The following is a 22,337-nucleotide window of genomic DNA, read 5'->3' on the forward strand; positions in this document are numbered from 1 at the left end:
ACTTAATATAAGTACTGAATTGTACTGGAAGTGGATTCTGAACTCTGACCTATGTAAAGTTTGATTTATGCCATTGATTGTAATCGTTATGCTGGTGTAAATGAGAACAGAACTTGGTCAGTTTATTTTAGATCATATTTAGCATCAGATGTAACTGTAGAACTGTCCAAACCCATGCAGAGCAGCTAGTTACATAATAACTGTTTCTGGAACAAAACAGTTCACAAGGTAAGAACAACTATGGCTTTCTCCTTAGATGGTTAATATTTTAAATACCTGCATATGCAGCTTTTTGTCAGCCAACATAGCTGTTCTGTCTCAGCCTTGTGTGTTGAGGATGACATGTTTCATGAAATCTGTGGCTAAGGTGAAGATATTGTGACTGTCTCTTAACCTTCTTTTGTCAGTTTGCTGCACAGATGACTTTGTATTTATCATAGGGTTATTAGGGTATCCTCTACCCTCTGATAGAGTGCAGAATGGGTTTCCTTCTCAGTATAAGATACTTTCTGTGTTTCCTAAAATATATATATACTACTGTGATCCTAAAAAATGTCATGCTATCCCAAAATATCAAATAGCTCAAAAGAAAATATATAAAGCAGAACGTTTCCTTTGTTCCAGCAAAGACAATTGGAAAACATATTGAATTAAAATTTTTTAATACATCTATAACTATTTATGTAGTTATGAATGTACAAAAAGCTTCATAATAGTTTAAAATTTTCTTTCTTACTATAAAATTAAATGAGGTGCTCAAAAGATTTTCTTTTGGAATGTTTGCCCTTTTAACAATGTGGTATATTTAATATAGAATAGACAGTTTTCACCAAACATAGCTAAAACAAATATAAAAGAAAGCTAGTGTTGCTTTGTAGATAATCTCAACTTATTCACCCATTTATTGCTTGGATACCAAATTAATGACATTAGATGTATGTATTCCCATTGCTTGTGGCATCTTGTGGGTTATTTGGTTTAAAGTAATTATGGTTCAGCATAGATTTATGTTCCAGCCAGAGATATGAATATTATTGAGCCCTATGGTATATAAATGATTTTCAGAAGGGAAGAATTTTTGAAGGCATCAGTGTATTAAGTTAAAATTTTGAATTAATAGGAACGTCAAAGATAGATCATTTGAGTCACAGAAGGACCTCAGCAGAACTGCTGTTTAAAGTCTTTCATTGTTGACCTCCAGGATTGTAACAAACTTTTAAATAATTTCCAAGGGCACTTCAGCTGTTCTGTCAATTAAACTGCCACACAAGCCCTTTTTCTGTTGGCCTGTAGCCATTATTTAATACGGTCATTAAAATGTAGTTTTAGGAAATAGTAGTATGTGCTATATACAGGTTTTTCATTAAACTCCCATTTTCCTTCCACCTCCCCCTTCTACCCCAAAAGGCAGAACAATAATAGAGATGTAGAATGCTACTCAAAGGGTACACTGATGTACATGTTGAGAGGAACACTTTGAGAGTGTATACATCGCTGGTATCTTACAAGCCTATTCATTTTCACAATTCAAGATATTTAAGCTGCATAGGTCAGGGGTAGCCAAAGTGCAGACATGTGCCAAATGAAACCCATGCTGTTTGGTATATTAAATATTTATAAAAAAAATCTCCCTTTTACACTTGGAGATGCAGCCTGCAGAGATTACAGTTAAATGTTTAGTCATAATTTAAGAAGTTGACTCCAGAGATTCTAACTACTTGAGCTATATACCCTATGTATAAAATGGGGGATACTGATGGAACCACTAAACTCTATTAAAACAGGATGAACTTTTGCAGTGCAGTACTGCAGCTTAGAGAGAGCATTCTCTAGTGCCACAGTGCTAGAAGTACTAGAAATGAATAGATAGAGCAAAAGATTTGATTTCTGTTCCTGGCTTTTCAATTGACTTGTTCTTTAACCTTGCGCAGGTTATTTAACCTCTTCCTCATTTTCTGCGTTTGTAGAAGGGGATAATAACAATACTTCCCAATCTCCCAACGGTGATTTTAGGCTATAATTTTTTTGTTTCTGCAGTGCTTTGTTATCTTTCAATGGAAACCACTATCAATTTGCAAGGTATTATTACTGTGTGTTTACTCAAGATTTGCACAGTTTATTGCTTATGTAGGCTGAGCTGAGAGGTAGTGAGAGGGGTGAGGACACATTCTGTATCCCAGAACCTGTGGCAGTTTTACAGGATTCTGCCACTAAAGGTAAATTTGATTAAATCAAGTAATCTAAGATGTTCCTTTGCTTCATTGTTTTATCAGTTTCATAACAGTTTACCCATGACAGTGTGGTGCTGCAGAAGAAACTGAGCAACAGCATTGTGACATCAGAAGTAACGCTGTCCAGTAAACATAACCCTGACCTTGAATCCTAACCCTGCTGCCTATCTTGGTAAACTCTTCCATTGCAAATGCCCATTTGGTGTTACAGGCAGAGGAATCTCTCTGCACCAAATGGACAGTTTTTAGATTAATTAAAAGAGGGTCTTTTTGACTGGGAAAAGCTAAATGATTTTCCCTAAGACAGGCATGGTGCGGAGGGAACCACAGTACGAATCACCAGCCTCATTCCTACTCAGCCATTATAGCTCCTGATATGAAGCAGCACCCATAGACAAATAGATCTGCCATTGGTTTGGATGTTAGGCCTCACTTTACTCAGCCAATTACCTTGATCTGAGTGGAGCCCAATCTGGTAATGTTAATCATAGCACATGACTCTGTTTGAATAACATGTGTGGCACAAATCCAAGATACAGTTTTTTAGAACTGATTATTTAGCTCTTCATCTTATATGAGAACTCTAGAATTGACTAGCAGTAAGACTTCAGTCTCAACTGCTGGCAATATTTAGCTGTCTGTACTGAGACAAAATGTATAAAACATAATGTTCTGCTTTAAAAAAATCATGCAGCACTCCTCTTGGTTTCACTTGGAAATCCCTGTCTGTGTCTGAAAATTCAACTGAGGCCCCAATATCCAGCGACAAAATTATCCTCAATTGTTTTTTCTTCCTGAAGGTCTGAGAGCCATGGCTGTTTCCATGTGACCATTCCTTTGGGACTATGAAATTCATCTCCTCTGTGGAACTGGCAGAGAATTTCTCCCATAAAACCTATACAATTCTCAAACTGCTCAGGGCCCTGTGCACCTTCCCTGCTTTGTTGATAGGAGCCAGGCCTCAGGGACTTCCCCACTGGCCCCTGCCCTCACCTCATGGGTGGCTTCATAGCTTGGAGGGAGTGATGGAATATTATCATGATGACAAGGTCAGTGTTATCTCTTACTGTGAATTCTCCCAGGAGCTGATGGGATGTCCTTGAAAGGGCTTTTTCCTTCTCTTTCCCTTCTTCCCCTCTTTTCACCCGTCAAGCCAAATTCATGAGTTCACATGCATGGTCTCCTCTTCATGTGGAGGAGGGAGAGAGAAATGCAATTAACAAAGTCTTTGTTATTTGTTTCTTAATGGCTCATTTGGTTTGAATGGGCATTCTTGGTGGGCAAATCCTGACATCTTCTGTTGGAAGCTACCATTTTACATAATATTTCTTTCAGTTTTGACTTACACAATTAGAGGATTACAATGCAAACACTTAATATCACTTTATAACACGGGGCACAGATGTCATAGGTGAGATTAATACAGACAGCACCCTACACACATTTCATAAAGTCTGAACACATTTTTATAACTCTAATACCTATCTTAACAATACTAATGCACAGGTGAGCCAGACTAGTCTCCAGCTATGTATTTGTTGGTGTTCACTTGAGACCTAGGAGTCTTCGCATGAGCTGGTACCTGGTTACCAGCATCACACTGAGGTTATGGCTACACTGACGGAGGCAAAGTCTCCGCTGTCAGATCGATTTCTCTGGATCGACTGGGCGGTCAGTGGAGACCCGCTCAGTCGATCCAGAAATAGACGTACTAAGACCACCTTCACAAGTGGCATGGCGCTGCATCAATGGGAATGTGGTTCACATCAGCACAGTGCAGTGAAGATGGTGCATTGAAGAAGAGCAGAAAAGTCAACTGGAGTTACGCACATTTTTTGCGTAGTTTGCGTAACTCCTGTGGACTGCTGCCGAATCTCGGCGGTAAGTGTAGACAGGGTCTTAGATAACCCAGATCTGAATTCCCTTCACTCACAGAAGTAGAGGGGGGCAATCTGACACACCATCTTGAATTTACAATAGAGGCTTTTCATCAAATAGGAATTCAACAAACTTGAACAAAATGTGAAGCTGAGTACAAAAGAATAGCTCAAACATGTAGGGACAATCAGAACGACTAAGGCACAAAATGAGTTGCACCTAGCAATGGACATAAAAGGCAATAGGAAGAGGTTATGTAAATAGCTCCAGAATAAGGGAAAAATTAAGGAAAGTGTAGGCCCTTTACTTAGTGGGGAAGGAGAGTTAATAATGGATAACATCAAGAAGTCTGAGGTGTTTAATGCGTATTTTGCTTCAGTCTTCACTAAAATATTAATTTTGATGATGTTTCACACAATATTTACAACAAGGGGGAAGGAACAGAAGCCAGAATAGAATAAAGAACATTTAGATAAGTTAAATGTATTCAAGTTGGCAGGGCCTGATGAAATTGAGCATAAAATAATTAAGGAACTAATTCTTAGCAATTATCTTCGATAACTCCTGGAGGACAGGTGAGGTTCCAAAGGACTGGAGAAGGGCCAACATAGTACCTTTCTTTTAAAAGGGGAGCGAAGAGGACCCAAGGAATTATTAGTCCACTCAGCCTAACATCAATAACTGGAAAGATACTGGAACAAATTATTAAACAATCAGTTTGTAAGCACCTACAGGATAATAGGATGATAAATAATAGCCAACGTGGATTTGTCAAGGAAAAAATCATGCCAAACCAATCTAACTTCCTTCTTTGGCAGGTTTATTGGCCTAGTTGATGGAGGAAAGTAGTAAACATGATTTGTCTTGTTTTTAGTTAAGCTCTTGACACATTCCCACAAGACATTCTCATTAGTAAACAAGGGAAATGTGGTCTGGATGACATTACTTTAAGGTGGGTGCAAAACTGGTTTAAAGACTGTACTTAGAGTAGTTATTAATGGTTTGCTGTCAAGCTAGGAGGATGTATCTCTGGGGATCTATCCTGGGTTGAGTATTAGGCTATGTTCAGACTGACAGCGGCAAAATTGCCGCCACCAGATCTATCTTTCTTGATCGATTGAGCAGTCAGGGAGACCTGCTCAATTGATCAGGAAGTCAACTGAATAAGTCCACCCCCTCAAGTAGCGTAGTGCTGAGCCGATGGGAACGCTGTTCCTGTTGGCTCAGCACAGTGAGAACAGCACGCAGAAGGGAAACAGAGCAGTCGACGTCAGTTACACAAACTACTCTGCGTAGTTTGCGCAACTCCCGTCGACTGTCGCCTAATCATGCGGTAAGTGTGAACCAGCCATTAGTCAATGTTTTCATTAATGATTTAGATAATGGGGGAGAGTGTGCTTTAAAAATTTTCAGATAACACTAACCTGCGAGGGGGATTGCAAGTACTGAGGAAGACAGTGTTAGAATTCAACAGGACCTGGACAAATTGGAAGATTGGTCAGAAATCAACAAGATGAAATTCAATAAAGATAAGTGCAAAGTACTACAGTTAGGAATAAAAAAAATCAAATCTACAATTATGAATTTGGGAATAACTACCTAGGCAGTAATATTGCAGAAAAGGATTTGGGGGTTATAGTGGGTCACAAATTGAATATGGACCTACATTGTGATGCAGTTGCAAAAAAGCTCATATCATTCTGGGGTGTATTCAAAAGTGTGTTGTATCTAAGGCATGGGAATTAACTGTTCACCTTTACTCAATACTGGTGAGGCCTGAGCTGTAGTGTTGTGTCCAATTTGAGGTGCCACACTTTAGGGAAGATGTGTGGAAACTGGAGAGCATCCAGACCAGAGGAGAACAACGAAAATGATAAAAGTTTAGCAAACCTGACATGAGGAAATGTTAAAAACAAACTGGTATATTTTTATTCTTGAGAAAACAAGACTTATCAAGAGGCTTGATAACAGTCCTTAACGTATCTGATCAATTGTTCTCCAAATCCACTGAAGGTAGGACAGAAAGTAATGGGTTTTTTCTACAACAAGGGAGATTTAGATTACATGTTAGGAAAATCTTTTTGACTATAAGGATAGTTAAGCACTGGACTAGATTATCAATGACGGTTGTGGAATCTCGGTCATTGGAGGTTTTTAAGAATAGGATAGACAAATACCTGTCAGGAATGGTCTAGGTGTACTTGGTCCTGCCTCAATGCAGGGGGATGGACTAGCTGACCTTTTGGGATGCCTTCCAGCCGTACATTTCTGTAATTTTATAATTAGGAGGAGATCTGTTAGTGCAGGATCTGCATCTCTTAGTAAGATGCAGGCCAGAGTATTGGTGACAATATGTTTAACCCCACTTCATCACTGTGTTTTCACTACCTTATGGATACTCTAAGGTGTTTGTTTATATGAGTTGATAGTTCTATGGTAATTTACAGTTGGCCGTAACAATAGGTGACATAATGAAAGATAAAATGAACTAATTGGCTGCAAAGCTCTGTTTGGATATTGCAGCAGTTTTGATAACAGATTCAACTGTATCCATTTTCTCCTCTGCATTGCTTAGTGGCAGTCAATCTAATTTCTAATCCAGTAATTCAGCTTTTGTAACGCAAGTGGCCTTTGGTGGCCTGATGCTGGACCCATTCATGTCAACTGCAAAATTCTCCTTGTGTCCCTGGTGCAAGATCAGTTCCTAGGTGAGGCTTCTCCCAGGATACCAAGGTCAGTTGAAACAGATGAGGCCTTTCCACACCTTTGAAAAGTGGACACAGCTGTCCCCTTCTCCAACACCATCACTTTGCTAATAGTTAACTTCTGCAATTTAGCCATTCTCTCCTCCCTCCCAACCGCAAACAGTAGTTGGGTTAGCCATTTGAAAACTCCTGCTGACTTCACTGGTTCACAATTAGGCAATTAGGAGAGTTATTAAAAAGGAACATAGCAACAAATAGCTCCATTTATTAAATATAAGGAATTGTTTGTGCAGTCTGTAAATCTAGAGTACTCTAGCCTGCCACACAGTAAGTCAGCATGAGGACCATGTTACCGCACACTAAAAGTTGTATACTTCACTTTGATCTGCTTTTTCAAAGCCATGGACATGCCATGTGGAACATGGAGCTAACTGAGTAATACTAGAATCTGTCTTTATGGCCACAGACTTCCTCTGCTCCTCCTCCCTGAGGTTTGACTATTCATCCACTATCATTTGTAAAATATCCCTCTGTCCTTCCAAACAGATACGTAGCATAAATAACACTTAATTAGAACCATACTTATTTTCCTGTATTGAGATTAAATAAATGTATTTAAGGTCTGCATTTGAGCATTCTCAATTAAATTGTTCTTTGAGGTACTCTATTGAGTGTGTTTAAACCTCTACAACAGATTAAAATAAAAGTATGTTCACTTTATTTTAAACTGATATTGGCCTGATGGAAAGAGACCCAACAACCAGGGAATTAGTTCTACCATTACATAAAAAATGCACACTTATCTGTGTAATTAGATTTTAATAAACCCTTTTTGATAGTTACTTTAAAATATATATTTTTAATGCAGAAGTGGCACTGTGTGAGGACAATTCTTGAAAAACTGTTCTTAGGAAAAAACTGTTTCCTAAGTAAAGATAAAATTAATGTTATAAATCAGTTTTCTGAATTTGACACATACATGTAACATATTAGACAGAACACTGGAAGCTGGTTCTATTAAATTAGGACTGCTTGTGTTAATTCAAGGAAAATTTTTTAAATTGCAATCATAGTTGAATCTGGAGCACAGCTTATTAAGTGCTTCTTAGGCTTATAATGGTATACGTTACATTGAATGAATCATTTACCGTTCGCAAATCTTTCTTTTTGATTGTAATCCTAATTGCTGACGAGATTTATTTTGTATCATTACTTTTTATGATTTCCAAATTTGTTAAAGTTGATTAGGTGCATTTTTAATTGCTTGTATTATATAAAAATATAGAGCCCAGTGGAGGAATGATCATAATATATGAAGTTTTAGAGAGGTGTTCACTGAGATAATTTCTTCTGAGTAAGGTGCCATGTGCATGTCATGAAAGCTTGGGGCTTCATTCTATTGTAATTTCTGTGGTTTGTTGGTAAATTAATTAGTCACAATCCTGATCCCAAACCTCTGACAGGATAGAGATCTGTAAGGATGAAATCCTGGCTCCATCGATTGGAATTGTCTTGCCTGCATTTCACTCATAGTATGTAGAGATGAGCCAAGGTTAGCAAAATCAGGCCCCTAAAAGACTTTGTTTTTTGCATGTATAGGGCTAGATCCTCAGATAGGGAAGTCAAAGGAGCTATTCTGATTTACATGACCTGAGAATTTGGCCCATATAGTGTGCATATCTATGTATGCACTATTCCTTGTTTTTCTCTAGTCCAAGTGAGTCAGTTTGAATAAATTACCTCTTTTGGTAAATAAACAGTCTTAAAATGTCCACTATAAATTTTATGCTTGATCGTCAAGCTTCAAATTCAGCACTATTGGATATTATTTATGTTGGTAATTACTAAATATGGAGAGCAGAGTCTGGATTTGGCACCAAGACTGACATTTGAGCTTACTACTATAATGAGACTTTAATAAACCAGTAATAGGCAGCTTTGCAAAATAAAATGAGCCATGATTACAAACACATGAATCAGTTCCCTGGATCTTAAATACTTAAATTGTATTAATCTGTATTGATAAAAATAATTGCATATTTTATGTGGTCCAAATGTAATTATAGATCAAGATAATTCTTCTTAATATGGCAACGCAGCCTTTGAAATTTTAAATGGTGTTTGCAGATATTGCTTTGAGATGTTCAGAAACATTATGAATTTTGTAGTTGGGATTTCAGGAAAGCTAGAAATAGAAGTTCTGTTTGTTTATTTATTTTATTATTAATTTACTGTGCCTCTACCCCATTCTCCCTCCTCCCTACGTCAATCCTTGTCTTCATTTATTCTGTATTTCTGTACTTGACTGGTATATTTGGTACCATCAGGTTCTAGCTTTTATGGCTTGAAGAGTCTCATTGCATTAGTGGGAGGCAGGAGGGGAATAGGCCTATATTAAAGCAAAATTAAAAGCTCAATCCTGCAAATACTTATGTGTCTGTTTAACTTTAAGCAAGTTGAATAGTCCCATTGACTTGAATGTTAAATTTGTGCATAAGAATTTGCAGAAGAGGACCTATAGATGCAGACTCTAGGCCCTGATCCTGCAATATGATGTGAGTGGTCATAGCCTTTGTGGAAGCTCTCTAAAATCAGTGGTGTGGGGGTTCACTGCACGCATGACCTTGCAGGAACAGGGCCTTACATAGACACTAGGAAGGTAATTAGTAGGGAATATTATCAGATCCATATCACTCATCCTCAGTATGCTCCTTTGTTTGTTATTGGCTAATTTCTATTACAAGCTGTTTTTTAATGGTATTTTCTCACTATTTTTTATAATGTATAAGGAAGGGCTAAAAGTGTATTTTGTTTGTTTCCCCGGTGTTTTTTTTGAGAGTTGTCATGCATGTCAAGCTTGGTCTGTCTTGTTTTATTTGTCTGTCTATTTTTGGGTTGGTTTTGGTTTTTTCCTGGAGGACCACTGGAAGATCATGAGCTCTTAACACCTTAATTCTTGAAGGAGTGAGGTTTATGAAATGCAGTCCATAACGTTACTTGTTCATTGTAGTTAAAAAGGTGTGACCAAAACAAACAACAAACCAACCACCCTAGACAGTTTAACTAAAAATCCCTACGCTTCTCAGTTGCTCAACTTTTCCTCTCCTGGTTTCTATGATTTCATCATTTCACTAATTCTCTGGTCATTACAGTTTACCAGCCTAGTCAAGACCTGAAGTTCTATTCTAAACAACAAGTAGGGGGAAATAACACTTTGTTTATGTGGGGTTGAGGAGTGGGAAGCTTTTCAGGTCTTTATAGCTCATGAAAAGACAAGGGGACATGGGGAGACCACAGGCCATTTGTTTTTCTTTTCAGGTCTTCTTTAAACATACTCTTCATACAAACTGACACAAACAAAAATGTCTGTGCGTCTCTCTCTCTTATATGCATCGTATATATGAACTGTGACAGTGAGTTTATATTTTAACATGAAGATTTTTGTTTTGTTATGTTTTCTGGTCGAATGTATTTTATATGCATAAAAATAAATTCATAAGTACAATACCTGAAAAAATTGAAACAATAAATCTCCCATTAAAAATACTCCCAATTATGTTTTTGATTACAAGATAAGCCACATGTTTCATTGGAATGGAGTTGCTGTGCATAACAGCACCATTAAGATATCTTTATTTTCAAAGGTAAAGATAAATGGTGTAACAAAAACACTGATCTTTAATGTGACCAAGCGTAATATATTGTTAATGTTTCTGTAAACTCAATGTGTATCCAATTTTCCTTCTAACAGCTTGACACGGTTCTCCTTCTATGGTACATAAATGGAGAGATATGGATTGTGGAAGAAAAACTTATGAAAAGAGACATTATAGTGGTCAGTTTGAGACAACATTACAGTAACCATAAGTATCCAGTTCTGCTGCAGTCTCAAACAGTTTTGTCGTTGTTGTTAATGCCTCAGAGTAAGGCCATTTTCACCTGCCAACATATAGCTATTACTTCGGTGGTTGGACTAACTAGCAAACTCTAGTGCGCTGAACCTGATATCGTGGGTTAGTGATGTAAGCAGTGCCTGTAAACTGACCACTTAATGGCAAGATCTACATATTTTAATGAGGATGAGAATATAGAAAACTATATACTGATGGCTGTGGTCATAAATAAACCTCATGTTGCTATTTTTCCCTTGAAGACTGTGCATTGTTTCTCCTCATTAACATATGATAGCTGGAATAGGTTTCATATCACTGGAATAGGTTTCACCATCCACCATTCCCCCTTGGCTTGACATTTTCAGGGTTCAGATGAAGCACTAATAATCTTTCTGTGCTGTGCTCACTCTAATGATGTCCATTCAATAAATGAATGTGAGCATCACCACCATGGTAAATAGAATAACAGACTCGTATCTAATTACAAAAAAGCTGTTACAGCAATGAATAGTTAGTGTTTAAAATAAAATCATCTTGGTTCCAAATAGTTACTTTGATTTCCTGGTTGTTGGGTTTTTTTGTTTTTGTTTGACCATCCATCCCTTTCTGTCTCTGTTGGCTTTAGCAAGATTGGACCAGTGAAGTCACTTATGTGATGCCTTATTCTCAGGTTGAATTAATCTGTTCCTCCACAACATGAGAGCAATAGCAAAGTTACTTGAGAGTCTTATCCCACACTGCTTATGAGCATGCTGCAAATGTCTGAGCACACAAATAGCTGTGGCAGACTAACTTTTGATAAACAGCATTTTATCAAATACTCCAGATATTAATCCGCCATTAAGGTAAGGCACATAAAGCAAAATATGATTCTCCCCCCCCTTCCGCCTCAGGAGTTCTTAAATAAATGACTTACGAGGGTAGCGGAAAGAGAGCACAAGCATTTTTACTTTGCAGCTAAACTTTAGAAGACCATAAAACATGAAGAGCGCTCCAGATGTTAAATTAGAAATACTCACTGATGGTTGCACCATTGCAACTTTCTCATTTAGCATAACACTCACATGGGCCTGATCCTTAGCGATCCTGGGCACTTTCAAACCTATTAAAGACCATGGCAGATGCAGGTGCTCAGAACCTTTCAGATACAGGTGTATCCGGGGCTGGATATAAAAAGGCTAAGTTAGTCCTGTTTGACAAGGAGCTTCCTCAGCTCCCATTATGCTTAACAGGAGTTGAAAAAGTTTTCAATGTTACTGTATTGGGCTCCTGCTCATCTTACCCTAGCCCAATCCTGCTGCTGTTGAGGCCATTGGGAGTTTTTGCAATTGGCTTCAGCACAAGCGAAAATGAACTCTTGGAGAGAATAGTTAATTATAGGGTTTGCAACTCTTGCACATCTTATGATTTCTTGTCATTTTTTAGCAGTTGCCTGAAACTTCACCAATAGCTACTATCGAGTTCAGGGATTTCTGGCTGGGCTGATTTTGAAGCTGTTGGCAGTCCTAGAATCTGAGCCAAATGTGCAGAGAATTTGGAATTAACCATGCACTCAGGAAAGAAGATAGTAATATGAAGACATCCCACCCAGGGGAGCCCCAGGCATGAAACAGTGGAGCCTGAGCTAGGGGACACCAACCAACAGTGGCACCTCAAACCCCTTTTCTTACTGCTGCACAAAGGGAGTTAAACACATAAGGAGGGTATAGAGCAAGAAAGTCCCCTGTCTTAAGAGAAGAAACTCTCTCTGGCCCCAGCTATGCTGCCCTCCCGGATGCTAAGGTTATAAGGAAGTACCTCTTCACCAATGTCTAGACATACCCTGAATCCAGCAGGCCAGCCATTATTCTCCCTTTAATTTGCTCAGATACAATGCATGCCGTAGGAGCCCCCAACATATGGCAAGACCAGCTCTCGCCCCATTATTATTCTTTCAAGAGACAAAGTTTATTTATGTGACTCTGTTCCATCACCTTACATCTCATGTTTGCAGGAGAGACGACAGGACAGGCTGGTGACTACTCCTTATAATCTGGATAAGTTTGTTGTTTGGCCATGGCCTTAGTGAGCCTGCATAGCTCCCCGAAATGAGACAGAATTTTATTATGCCCTTATTTCCCTATAAGCCGTAAGAGAGTGAGTCCAACAACTTCCACTTACTAAATAGAACTAAAAAAACCCAAAACCTCTGCACCTTCCTGAGGTTTGGCTTTATTAACAAAAAACAGATCAATGCTAAGAACTCAGTTCAGCTCTCACCTTCTCAGGTTTAGCCTCTCAGAGGGATTTTGTGTCTCGGCTGTTCACCCCACGTTCTAGAGAGGCAGCCCCAACTTCTTTGTCTGTGTAAATAAACGAGTAGTCACTGGTAACTATCGTTTTGAGCATATGTAAGGACAGCAGGATAACCATAGTACATCGCTATGCAATTGGACTACTCTGTGGTACTTCAGCTTATGCAGATGGGTAGTATCAGATAGAAATTGTTTTATCAGTCAGTGGAGTGATAGTCTCTTTCAGCAACACAGTTGTCTACATCTTCTTGCTGGTTATGACAGCAACTTCTATTAATATTTAAACGTTAGTACAGTAATTGTTTAAGCAAAGCCAATAGTTGATTTTTTTAGAAATCAAGTAAAAACTCTTTTAGATAATATTTGTAAAGGTTAAAAGCATTTTTATCTAGCCCATCTTTAAATAGTGAAAAACATAGCAATGAAAAAAGGCTTCCTGAAATTTGTTTTACAGTAGCATGTGCTCACCTAAAAAAAAAGCACTACAATTTATTAATCTATCTCTGCTGCCAAACTGGTTGCTTTATTCAACAATAAATTGAATACAAAAGTTCCTCCAAGGCAGGAAGAGAGAATACCAACCTCTGAAAGTGTGGCAGCTTAATTGACATTTGGTGGTAGCCTGAGGCAGAAGTTAATTTGTACCCTGATGGGTTATATATACACACACACACATATACACACTTTATAAAAAGTATGCAGCTTATATTACAGATAAATTAAAACTAATTCACATTGTAGTTTTCAGGTATACATTTATTGCAGGACATAAATGTATTTCATTTTTTGAACGATTTCATCACAATTAATAAAATGTCAGCTTTCTAGAAACAATATGTTTTCAGTTAGTTACATGTTGTTTTGAAACATTATTTGTATTATATGCACGAAATGAAAATGTAACAGTTGGTAAAAGGTTTGTGATATACATTCAGATATGAAGCAGAATTAAGGGCCTGATCCTATAAACCTTTGTTCTTGCAGCTGTCCAACTGACTTTAGTGATGCTACTACTGTGAATAATGACTTACAGTAAGAGCTTGCAGGACAGAATTTTAGGAAGGCTATAAGCGTTAGTTATAAACACTTAGAAACTGATGGATATGCTTTACTTGTGCTTTCAAATATATAACTATGTTGCTTCTCTAATGATGGCTAGTACATAACACTTAAAACCAGTTCCATAGAAAATAAATTTGAGGTCAGGAGGTAAACAGATTTGTCACCTCAACACAAGGCAAAAAAGCAATCTCTTAAAATAAGTGTTTACGTCTTCAGTTGATGTAAACCAGCACAAATCCATTGAAGTAAATGAATAAAAGCCTTGCCTCATGGTAGTTGCTGGCAAAACTCCCATTGACTTCAGCAGAGCAAGGATTCACCCAATAGATAGATAAATTGGCATAGAGCTGGCCCTCTTTGTCTCATAACCATAACATCCCATCATGTGTAATAATTCAGGTGTTTCTTATTTAGGCCTATTTGTTGTTGGTATCTACATGGTATCTACAGGAACTGCAGAAATTATATTAACATTCATGACTGTTTCAGAAAAAAACTTCCCAATTTGTTATTGCATGGACACATTCTGCCTATTGGACCTCATTCATGTAGGCAGAATCAACCCAGATGGGCACTAGGCTCTGTAATTCAAAAACCTGAGTACCTTCCCAAAAGTATACTTAACTATGAATAATTGTGATGTTAATGGGGAAAAAACTCCTTCAAATACACAAACTCACTTTAACACATGTACATATATAGATGGCAAGCAAGAAAATATTGAGTCTCCCTCAGACTTAGTGACCTCAGATAAATGCTGCATGGTCTTTTGTTGTATAACTGTGGAATTTCATAAATATGATACAAAATGGAAGTGGTTGGACACCTTAGCTAAATACTTTTATGATGGCATTGACCTCATTTGTGAGGGGAAGTGGATAGGAGAGTAGTGTTGATTAATATTAGAAATCATCAACTATTTTAAGGTGCTCTAAATCGGTAATATTATGAAATCACCACATAGGTGTGGGGGTGGGGGGGGTGAGGTTGTTTTGTTTTTGGTAATATTTAAACTGAGATAGCCACATGATTAACTTAGTATAAGTCTTTATACTGGATCCAATCCTGCTTTCATTAAAACAAAGGCAAATCTCACAATAATTCAGTGGGAGCAAGCCTGAGCCCATAACATTTACCCTAATGCTACTAATTATTTGGTGACCAACGCTTGTTCAACAGAAAGGGCTGATTTCCAGCTAACTGTTTACAAGTAAGATCACTGTAAGTTAAGCATTCTCCTAACTTCTTCTTAGTAACAATATTGGCTTCAGTGCTGTCCTGAGAACTGCAGGGGCAGACCCCTCCACTCACCTGGCACCCACTAATGCCAGTGGGGCTGTACATGGTTCCAAGTGCAGGATCCGGGCTTATGGTAAGAAATATTGAGCAGTAACACTTTTTTTTTTTTTTTTTTTTTTTTTTTTTTTAAGTATTTAGCTAAAAGTTACCCTGTAGCTCTTTATGTATCCTTCAGACTCTCTGAATATCAATAGAGTGAATCAACCTGCTAAAATTGGCTATTATAATTTTCCCAAAAAATGCTGAAGAAAACTTCCAGAAAGGTAGCTGTGTTAGTCTGTATACAGCAAAAATAACGGGAGTCCTGTAGCACCATAAAGACTAACAAATTTCTGCGGGCATAAGCTTTCATGGGCTGCAACTCACTTCGTCAGATGCATGAAGTGGAAACCACAGAGAGGAAGAGTGTGAGTATGAGTGTGTGTACGTACACTCTCACCCTTGGATGTATATATATACCTCCTATCTGTGGTTTCCACTTCATGCATCTGACGAAGTGGGTTGCAGCCCATGAAAGCTTATGCCCGCAGAAAGTTGTTAGTCTTTAAGGTTCTACAGGACTCTCTCTCATTGTTTTTGCTGAAGAAAACTGTTTTTCTGGGGTGGTTGACAGCAGAGTTCATAGGCTGCACGTTGATAACTCGAGCTGTTGGATACTCTTTATGTTAAAAACACTCAGTTTTTTTATCCTTTTCTAAATATAAATAGGACAGGGCAGTGTGTGTAAATTATTCTGTTGGTTTAATGTCCTGAGTGCCGTTTATCAAGAAAATGTGTCAGCAGCACATGGTTACACATATGAGAAATGTGGAGAACAACTTGTAGGAAACCGCATGCAGGTAATCTGCAAAACACTTCCACGCTGCCAGTTTTGTACTGCTAAAATTAAACTTATGGATAATTTACCTCCTATTCATCTCATGAATAAATTGCACATAAAATCAGAGGCAGAGGGAATATAACAAATCTTGCTGTTGACCATGCAAATCTGATTGTGAAAATTTCTCATATATCTAACAGTGTTGTTAACAGGTCATGATTATTAACAGACTAAAGAGTCATGTTGCATTGTTTCTTCAATACAGATATTTAATTTATTTTATAAGAGTTAACAATATGATATATTATATTTGACATGTTATAACAAACTCAAAATTAATTTTTGAAAAAAGCGTTCTGGGTTTTATTAGTCTCAATGAAACCTCCTATAGATATGGATAAAGATGCATTTGTCAAGTTCAGAACTAATTCTGTATTTAATTCCAATCACGGGTGTTATCTATCTGTATTATCTTTAATGCACAGATTAGGGTTTGCGCACAGTTGCTATTTAAAGGAACATTATCAGAGTAAAATTATATATTTAAAAATACTTATCTATATTACAAATAACATTTATCAGACTTTAAGTAATTTTAAAAATGTGTTGAACTGTTTAAGCTATTGGTTTACTTTTTGCATTCTGTCCGCTTTGATGAGTGTAGGCAGGTTATTTCATACATTTATAGTTTGGAATTTTCCAGGTGCCTAAGGGAGTTAGGCACCGAACTCCCTTATGTGCTTTTGAGAATCCCAACTATAGGAATTTTCTTTTTAATTTCATAATCAGCTACTCATGGATTGTTGCAATGCTGCATTGTTTGGATTGCAAACACTGCAAGGAAATGCTTATTTCTTTCAAAATTACTTATGTGGATCTTGTAAAACTTTATTTTTTACAAAGCCTCATGGACTTCTGGGAACCACAAGAAGTCAGTGAGGAAGCTGCTCAGGTTCCCCAGCCAAGCACCATTTCCCATACTTAGCCCTGGTCTGCTCTTAAAAATGTAGATCAACATGGCTACTTCATTTGAAATTTTCACACTCCAGAGCTTCATAGTAAAGCCATCTTATATCCAGGTGTAGCTGTGGCTACTACTGCTTGGGAAGGTAGATTAGCTTCATCAACAGAATGCCCCCTTCCTTCAGTGTAAGAAGTATCTACCTAGGTGCGGCAACTGTGCTACTGTAGCACCTGAAGTGTAGACATGCCCTTAGTGGAGGAGGCTCTAGGAGCCTGAGACATGGGGATGAAGTTGAAAAGCAGCAAACCCACAGGCATTTTCGCCTCCCACTGCAGCATTAGGAGGAGAAGCAGTGAGCTGCACAGAGGGGATCTGCTATCCTAATAGTAGATAAATGGATCCCTTATTTTCTGAAAACCTGAGGCTAGTGATTCCAGCCACACATCAGGATTATAAAGGGGCTTTTCTGTTACCTCTTTTCTGTAACTTTGGTAGCCTTAATTGCTGACTGGTCTTCTCGTGTGTGAGAGCCTCATTGCACGTCCATTGATCTGGATCCTTTCTTTCCCTGCAGCACTGTCACAGCTGTCTTACTTAAGGTCAGCATCTTATAAGGTTCCATGAACCATTTTCTTAAAGCTGTCAGCCAAGTTAGTACACCTGCACATTACCCACCCACTCACGCACTTAATGCCAAACTGTCAAAAATCATGGGGAGCTTTAAAAAAGCAAAAAAAGGATATTGTGACTCCTGCTGTAAAACATGTATAATAAAATAACCTTAATCATTAGTTTCCACAAATAATTATACTGTTAATGAAGCAGAGCCCCCTCCCCCCCCAAGAAAAAGTTTATATAACTGGAAAAAAGGCCTTCAGTTTTAAGAAAGAGTATTTAAAAACATATAGGGGGAAAAAAAGGCAAAAATCATATTCTTTTAAAAATAATGCGCAAGACAAATCCATCTTTGTGCAGTTATAATGATCCCTTCTGTTTTATTAAATTACTTAAAATGTATTTCTTTGTCTGTCTGTTAGGTGTTTCTAAGACACTTAACATCTAGATGTCTAAAACCTATTCAATGAATTTAACTAATACATAGATTTTAAGTGATGGATTTTTTTCCAAATATTTATATTTGTTTACATTTTGCATTTTACTCAGCCTGGATAGTAATGTTAGGCTTGTCAGTTTTATGTATTTGTTTTTTTTCCCCTAGTCTCCCATTTTTATTTTCATGTACTATCACAAAGATACTATGTGGGAAGGAAGGAAATATTTTTCAAAACTCATTGCACTTACTGTAAATAAAACAAAAACACACACTTCACAAACCTTCCAAACACAATTCTTCCTAATAAGCTTAGTTTTCTAAATAGAACCCCTCCACGCCAAAAAACCAGAGATCTTAAGTTTTAGATAAAACTGTCCTGTTTTTAATAATGTGGACCAAATTTTTTCCTCATAAAAATTCTTCTGGACACTAATTGATTTATATGTAAAAGTACAGATAGTGGAATTCTAAGGGACTATGTCTCTCTCAGATCCAATTTGTTTCTGTTCAGACAATCTACACACACCTGAGTTATTAAACTAGACTGTTGGGATTAATCCACATCATAAAGCCTACTTTGTCTGGCTGTATTATAACACCCATCTTCACATCTGAGGGTTGGACAAAGTTTCAGAATCTCCGTAGAGCCTTTTAAGCAGGGGTGTGAACATAATTAAATTTAGAACTGGTCAAAAAAATTGGATGCAACAGTTAAGTATGAGGAAATGCTGTTTCATCAAAACTAAAATGTGTAAATTTCAACAATTTTAAACTGAAAAGTTTTGAAATATGAAATTGAAATGAAGTATCTTACTTTGACTCTCATTTCTTTTTTGTTTTTGTTTTATTATTGTAATATTAATTGTATTTGTGTTATAATATTTTATATTGTTTCCATATTATCAAAAAAAATTGATAAGTTCATTTAGATGGTTCTGAATCAAAAACTTGCAGAATATCCATTCAATTACTCATCTCAGTACAGGATGAAAACAAATTTTGAAATGTCAGAATTTCTCTGGGACAGAAATTCAGTTTTCCAACCAGCTCCAGTGAAAATTCCATTTGGTCCCATCTACACAGACAAGAGTAACCTGCATAACGAGGTACTGTCACTGTAGTAAACACTTCCCTGACATATTCAGTGTTGATTGGCCCTAAATGTGTACCATTTCTTTATTTTTTTAACCTCTCAAAGCTTATAATGATTCAACAATTATTTCTTTATTCATACATACTGTACTTCTAAGTTAATGATAACGAATGTGTGGGGTACAAATGAAAATTGTTAATAATGAAAAGGTTTGTATATTTTTCGCTGCAGGGGGAAGCCCAGTAGTTTTAAAAAAATCCAATTATGTTATTCCTGTGGCTGCCAACTATAACTCTGTTATGAGTAGGAGCAGCTGAGCCCATATAAGTCTGCTGGTTATAAAATATAACTGATAAATTTGTGTGAGAAAAACATTCGTATGGTTGTAGATTATACTGAGGCTAATGACCATAAAGTTTCTATTACAAAAGAGTTCAGAGTGCCAAGCTATAATGAGCAGCAGTTGGATTGTATTACACAATAGTTAGAGGAAGGGATTTGTCCGTGCTAAATCTTATGCAACTGCTTCTAAGATGTAGTTGTAGTCCCTCTCTAAATGATAATAGTACATACTTGTTAAGGAAGCACTTAGCATTTTAATAAGAAACATAAGACCAGGATTAAGTTTTATTCCGCTCCTAGAGTAATGCTTTTCCAAAATCAAGTCAAATGTAAGTAGCTGGCTGAAACACTGGTCAAATTAATAAATCATGACTACAGTCATTAAAACTGAGTGTCTCTTGATTTTTATAGAGACTTGAAGATTATGTAAAGGATTATGTAACCAGTATTCTCCCCCCTCCCCACACACACACAGGGTAAGGAGGATTACTAATTCATTGTACATGAGGAAATCAGCTTTGTTCCTAAATAAGTAGTGACTCTCCCCCCCACTAATACAAGTGCAATATGTTTTAAAATAGCTATAGACAATGTCTTCCTTTTGTCATAGAATATTAGAAATCAAATTAGGGACAACACGATTTATCCTGTGTTCTTACTGGATTTCCTCTTGTCTAATCCTTGAAATACTGGTTTGATATTTGCTCAGGAATCAATCCTGCATGGCACACAGCACCAGCGGTGAGGTGCTGAGTTAAGGGTGCTCATCCCTTGCGCCATCATTCCATTTCTCACCATTGCGCTGAAAATCAGTATATTTACCTCGTGCCAGATAAACACTAGCTATATCCAGCAAGTTAAGTCTGTACTATAGTTGTATTTCTTCCTTTCAGCCACTTACGATTTGCATGCAGTTAGACATTCAACATATCCTTAATTATAGATGGATCATAGTCATCTGAAACCCAACATCACTCGAACTGTAATCCTCCTCTGTCAGCATCAGTTGATGGCAGCCCCCCACTATAGATCTTTTTTTCCAGTGGCACTTATTTTAAAATGCAAACTTAGTTCCCAGTTTCCTAGTTTTAAAACTATAGCTATCATTTTCTAGGGTATGATGTGTAATCTAAGGTCAACATATAAATCCAGAAAGAATCCTTAGATAGCAATTCAATCTTGAGGTTCTACTCCTATTCATTAATTGCTTGAGGTGCAATGTCATGGTTTATGATGTTAGCACCAGCTCTTGATTGAGTTACATTCTTGTATTCAATTAAGGACCATGTATTATTGTACATGCTAACACTGCAAACCACAGATGCCTGCCATCTGTGGTTCCATTCCCTTCCCCCACCTCCCAAAATGAAACAATTCAGGTTGATGCTAGGAAGCAGATAAAAATAAAACAACAAACCAATTGAGGCTCTAATAAGGATTGCATCCCTCAACATGCAGATTTGAAGTTATCTGGGTTCTTAATAATGATATGAGTTTCCAGTGCATTAATAATGAGGGCCAATGATTATCTGAAAAAAAAACCCAGAATGGTTTTATAATGGTTTAATAAATAATTCATTATTAAATAAAAAAGCCAAAGATTTCCTTTCCAAATGTAGGTGAATGCTTTACTAATAACATCTGCATATGCAATGTATGCTAAAGGAGTAAAGCATGTCTCGTAATGAAAGGAGTTACCCCACAGTATGGGCCTAATTCATCATTGCCCAGTACCTTATGCAGTCATATACACAACGGTAAAGTGGATGTAAAATGCTACCATTCAGATCTGGTAACATTGTACATTTCCTTTGTACTGATATCAGTGCTTACACAAGGTTCAGGACAACACTGAATGGGCAAACCCTGTGTTTGCCAATACATTTAGTAAGGCCTGGTCTACACTGGTGGCTTAATTCGAATTAAAGTCCCTTAATTTGAATTAATTACTCACGCGTCTACACTTGTGCATTGTTAATTTGAATTAAGGAGCCTTTAAAATCTAATTAATAAAACCACCTCTGCAAGTGGATTAGCACCTGAAGCGCATCAGTTAATTCACATTAGTGTGAGTGTGGACGCAATGGGACTTAATTCGAATTAATTGGCCTCCAGACTGTATCCCATGATGCCCCATTTCAGTACCTTCCCCCAAAGCAGCCCTGGGAAGATTTAAATCTTCATTTACTGTGGTGAATGGGTTTAAAATCCAAGCTGCGATCACCCCCCCCCTTTGCAGTTTGTCTCTTTAAGGGTTTGAAAGATTTCACCACCCTCTCCCCGCCCTCTCCCCGCAGTTTGTCCCTTTGAAAGTTTAGCCCTTTAAATGCGTTTTAACTGCCAGCAGTGAGAGGAAAGTATTTGCTACATTGTTTCAGTGGCCAACCATGGAAATTGATACTTTCTTAAGAGTTTATTCACAGTGCTACATGTGGATACATTATATCATGCTTTCCATCAGTGAAATGGAAACATTTGTATCACTGTATTAATATACTAACTGACTCCGTTGTTATTTATCTTACATTCTACAGACCCGTAGAATCAAAATCAAAGGCAAGCAATATACAGGGGATGGTGGGAGGAGCATTAAAGGCAAACAGCATACAGTTCTAAAGTAATCCAGGATAAACTGCGATGTATTTGTCACGGTCAAAATGAGAGCATAGTTCAGCTGGCTCCATGTACCTGCAGCAATGGCG

General features: G+C 37.4%; 1 protein-coding gene across 1 annotated transcript in view; it reads left to right on the forward strand.

Moving 5' to 3' along the window:
• The window catches only part of TENM2 (teneurin transmembrane protein 2), a 722,842-nt gene that overhangs the window by 145,081 nt on the left and 555,424 nt on the right, over nucleotides 1-22,337 (forward strand). The gene's annotated exons all lie outside the window — the stretch shown is intronic.

Source organism: Emydura macquarii, unplaced genomic scaffold, assembly GCF_026122565.2.
Source record: "Emydura macquarii macquarii isolate MOO-44397 ecotype Brisbane River unplaced genomic scaffold, CSIRO-AGI_Emac_v2 contig_2768, whole genome shotgun sequence".
Lineage (NCBI taxonomy): Eukaryota > Metazoa > Chordata > Testudines > Chelidae > Emydura > Emydura macquarii.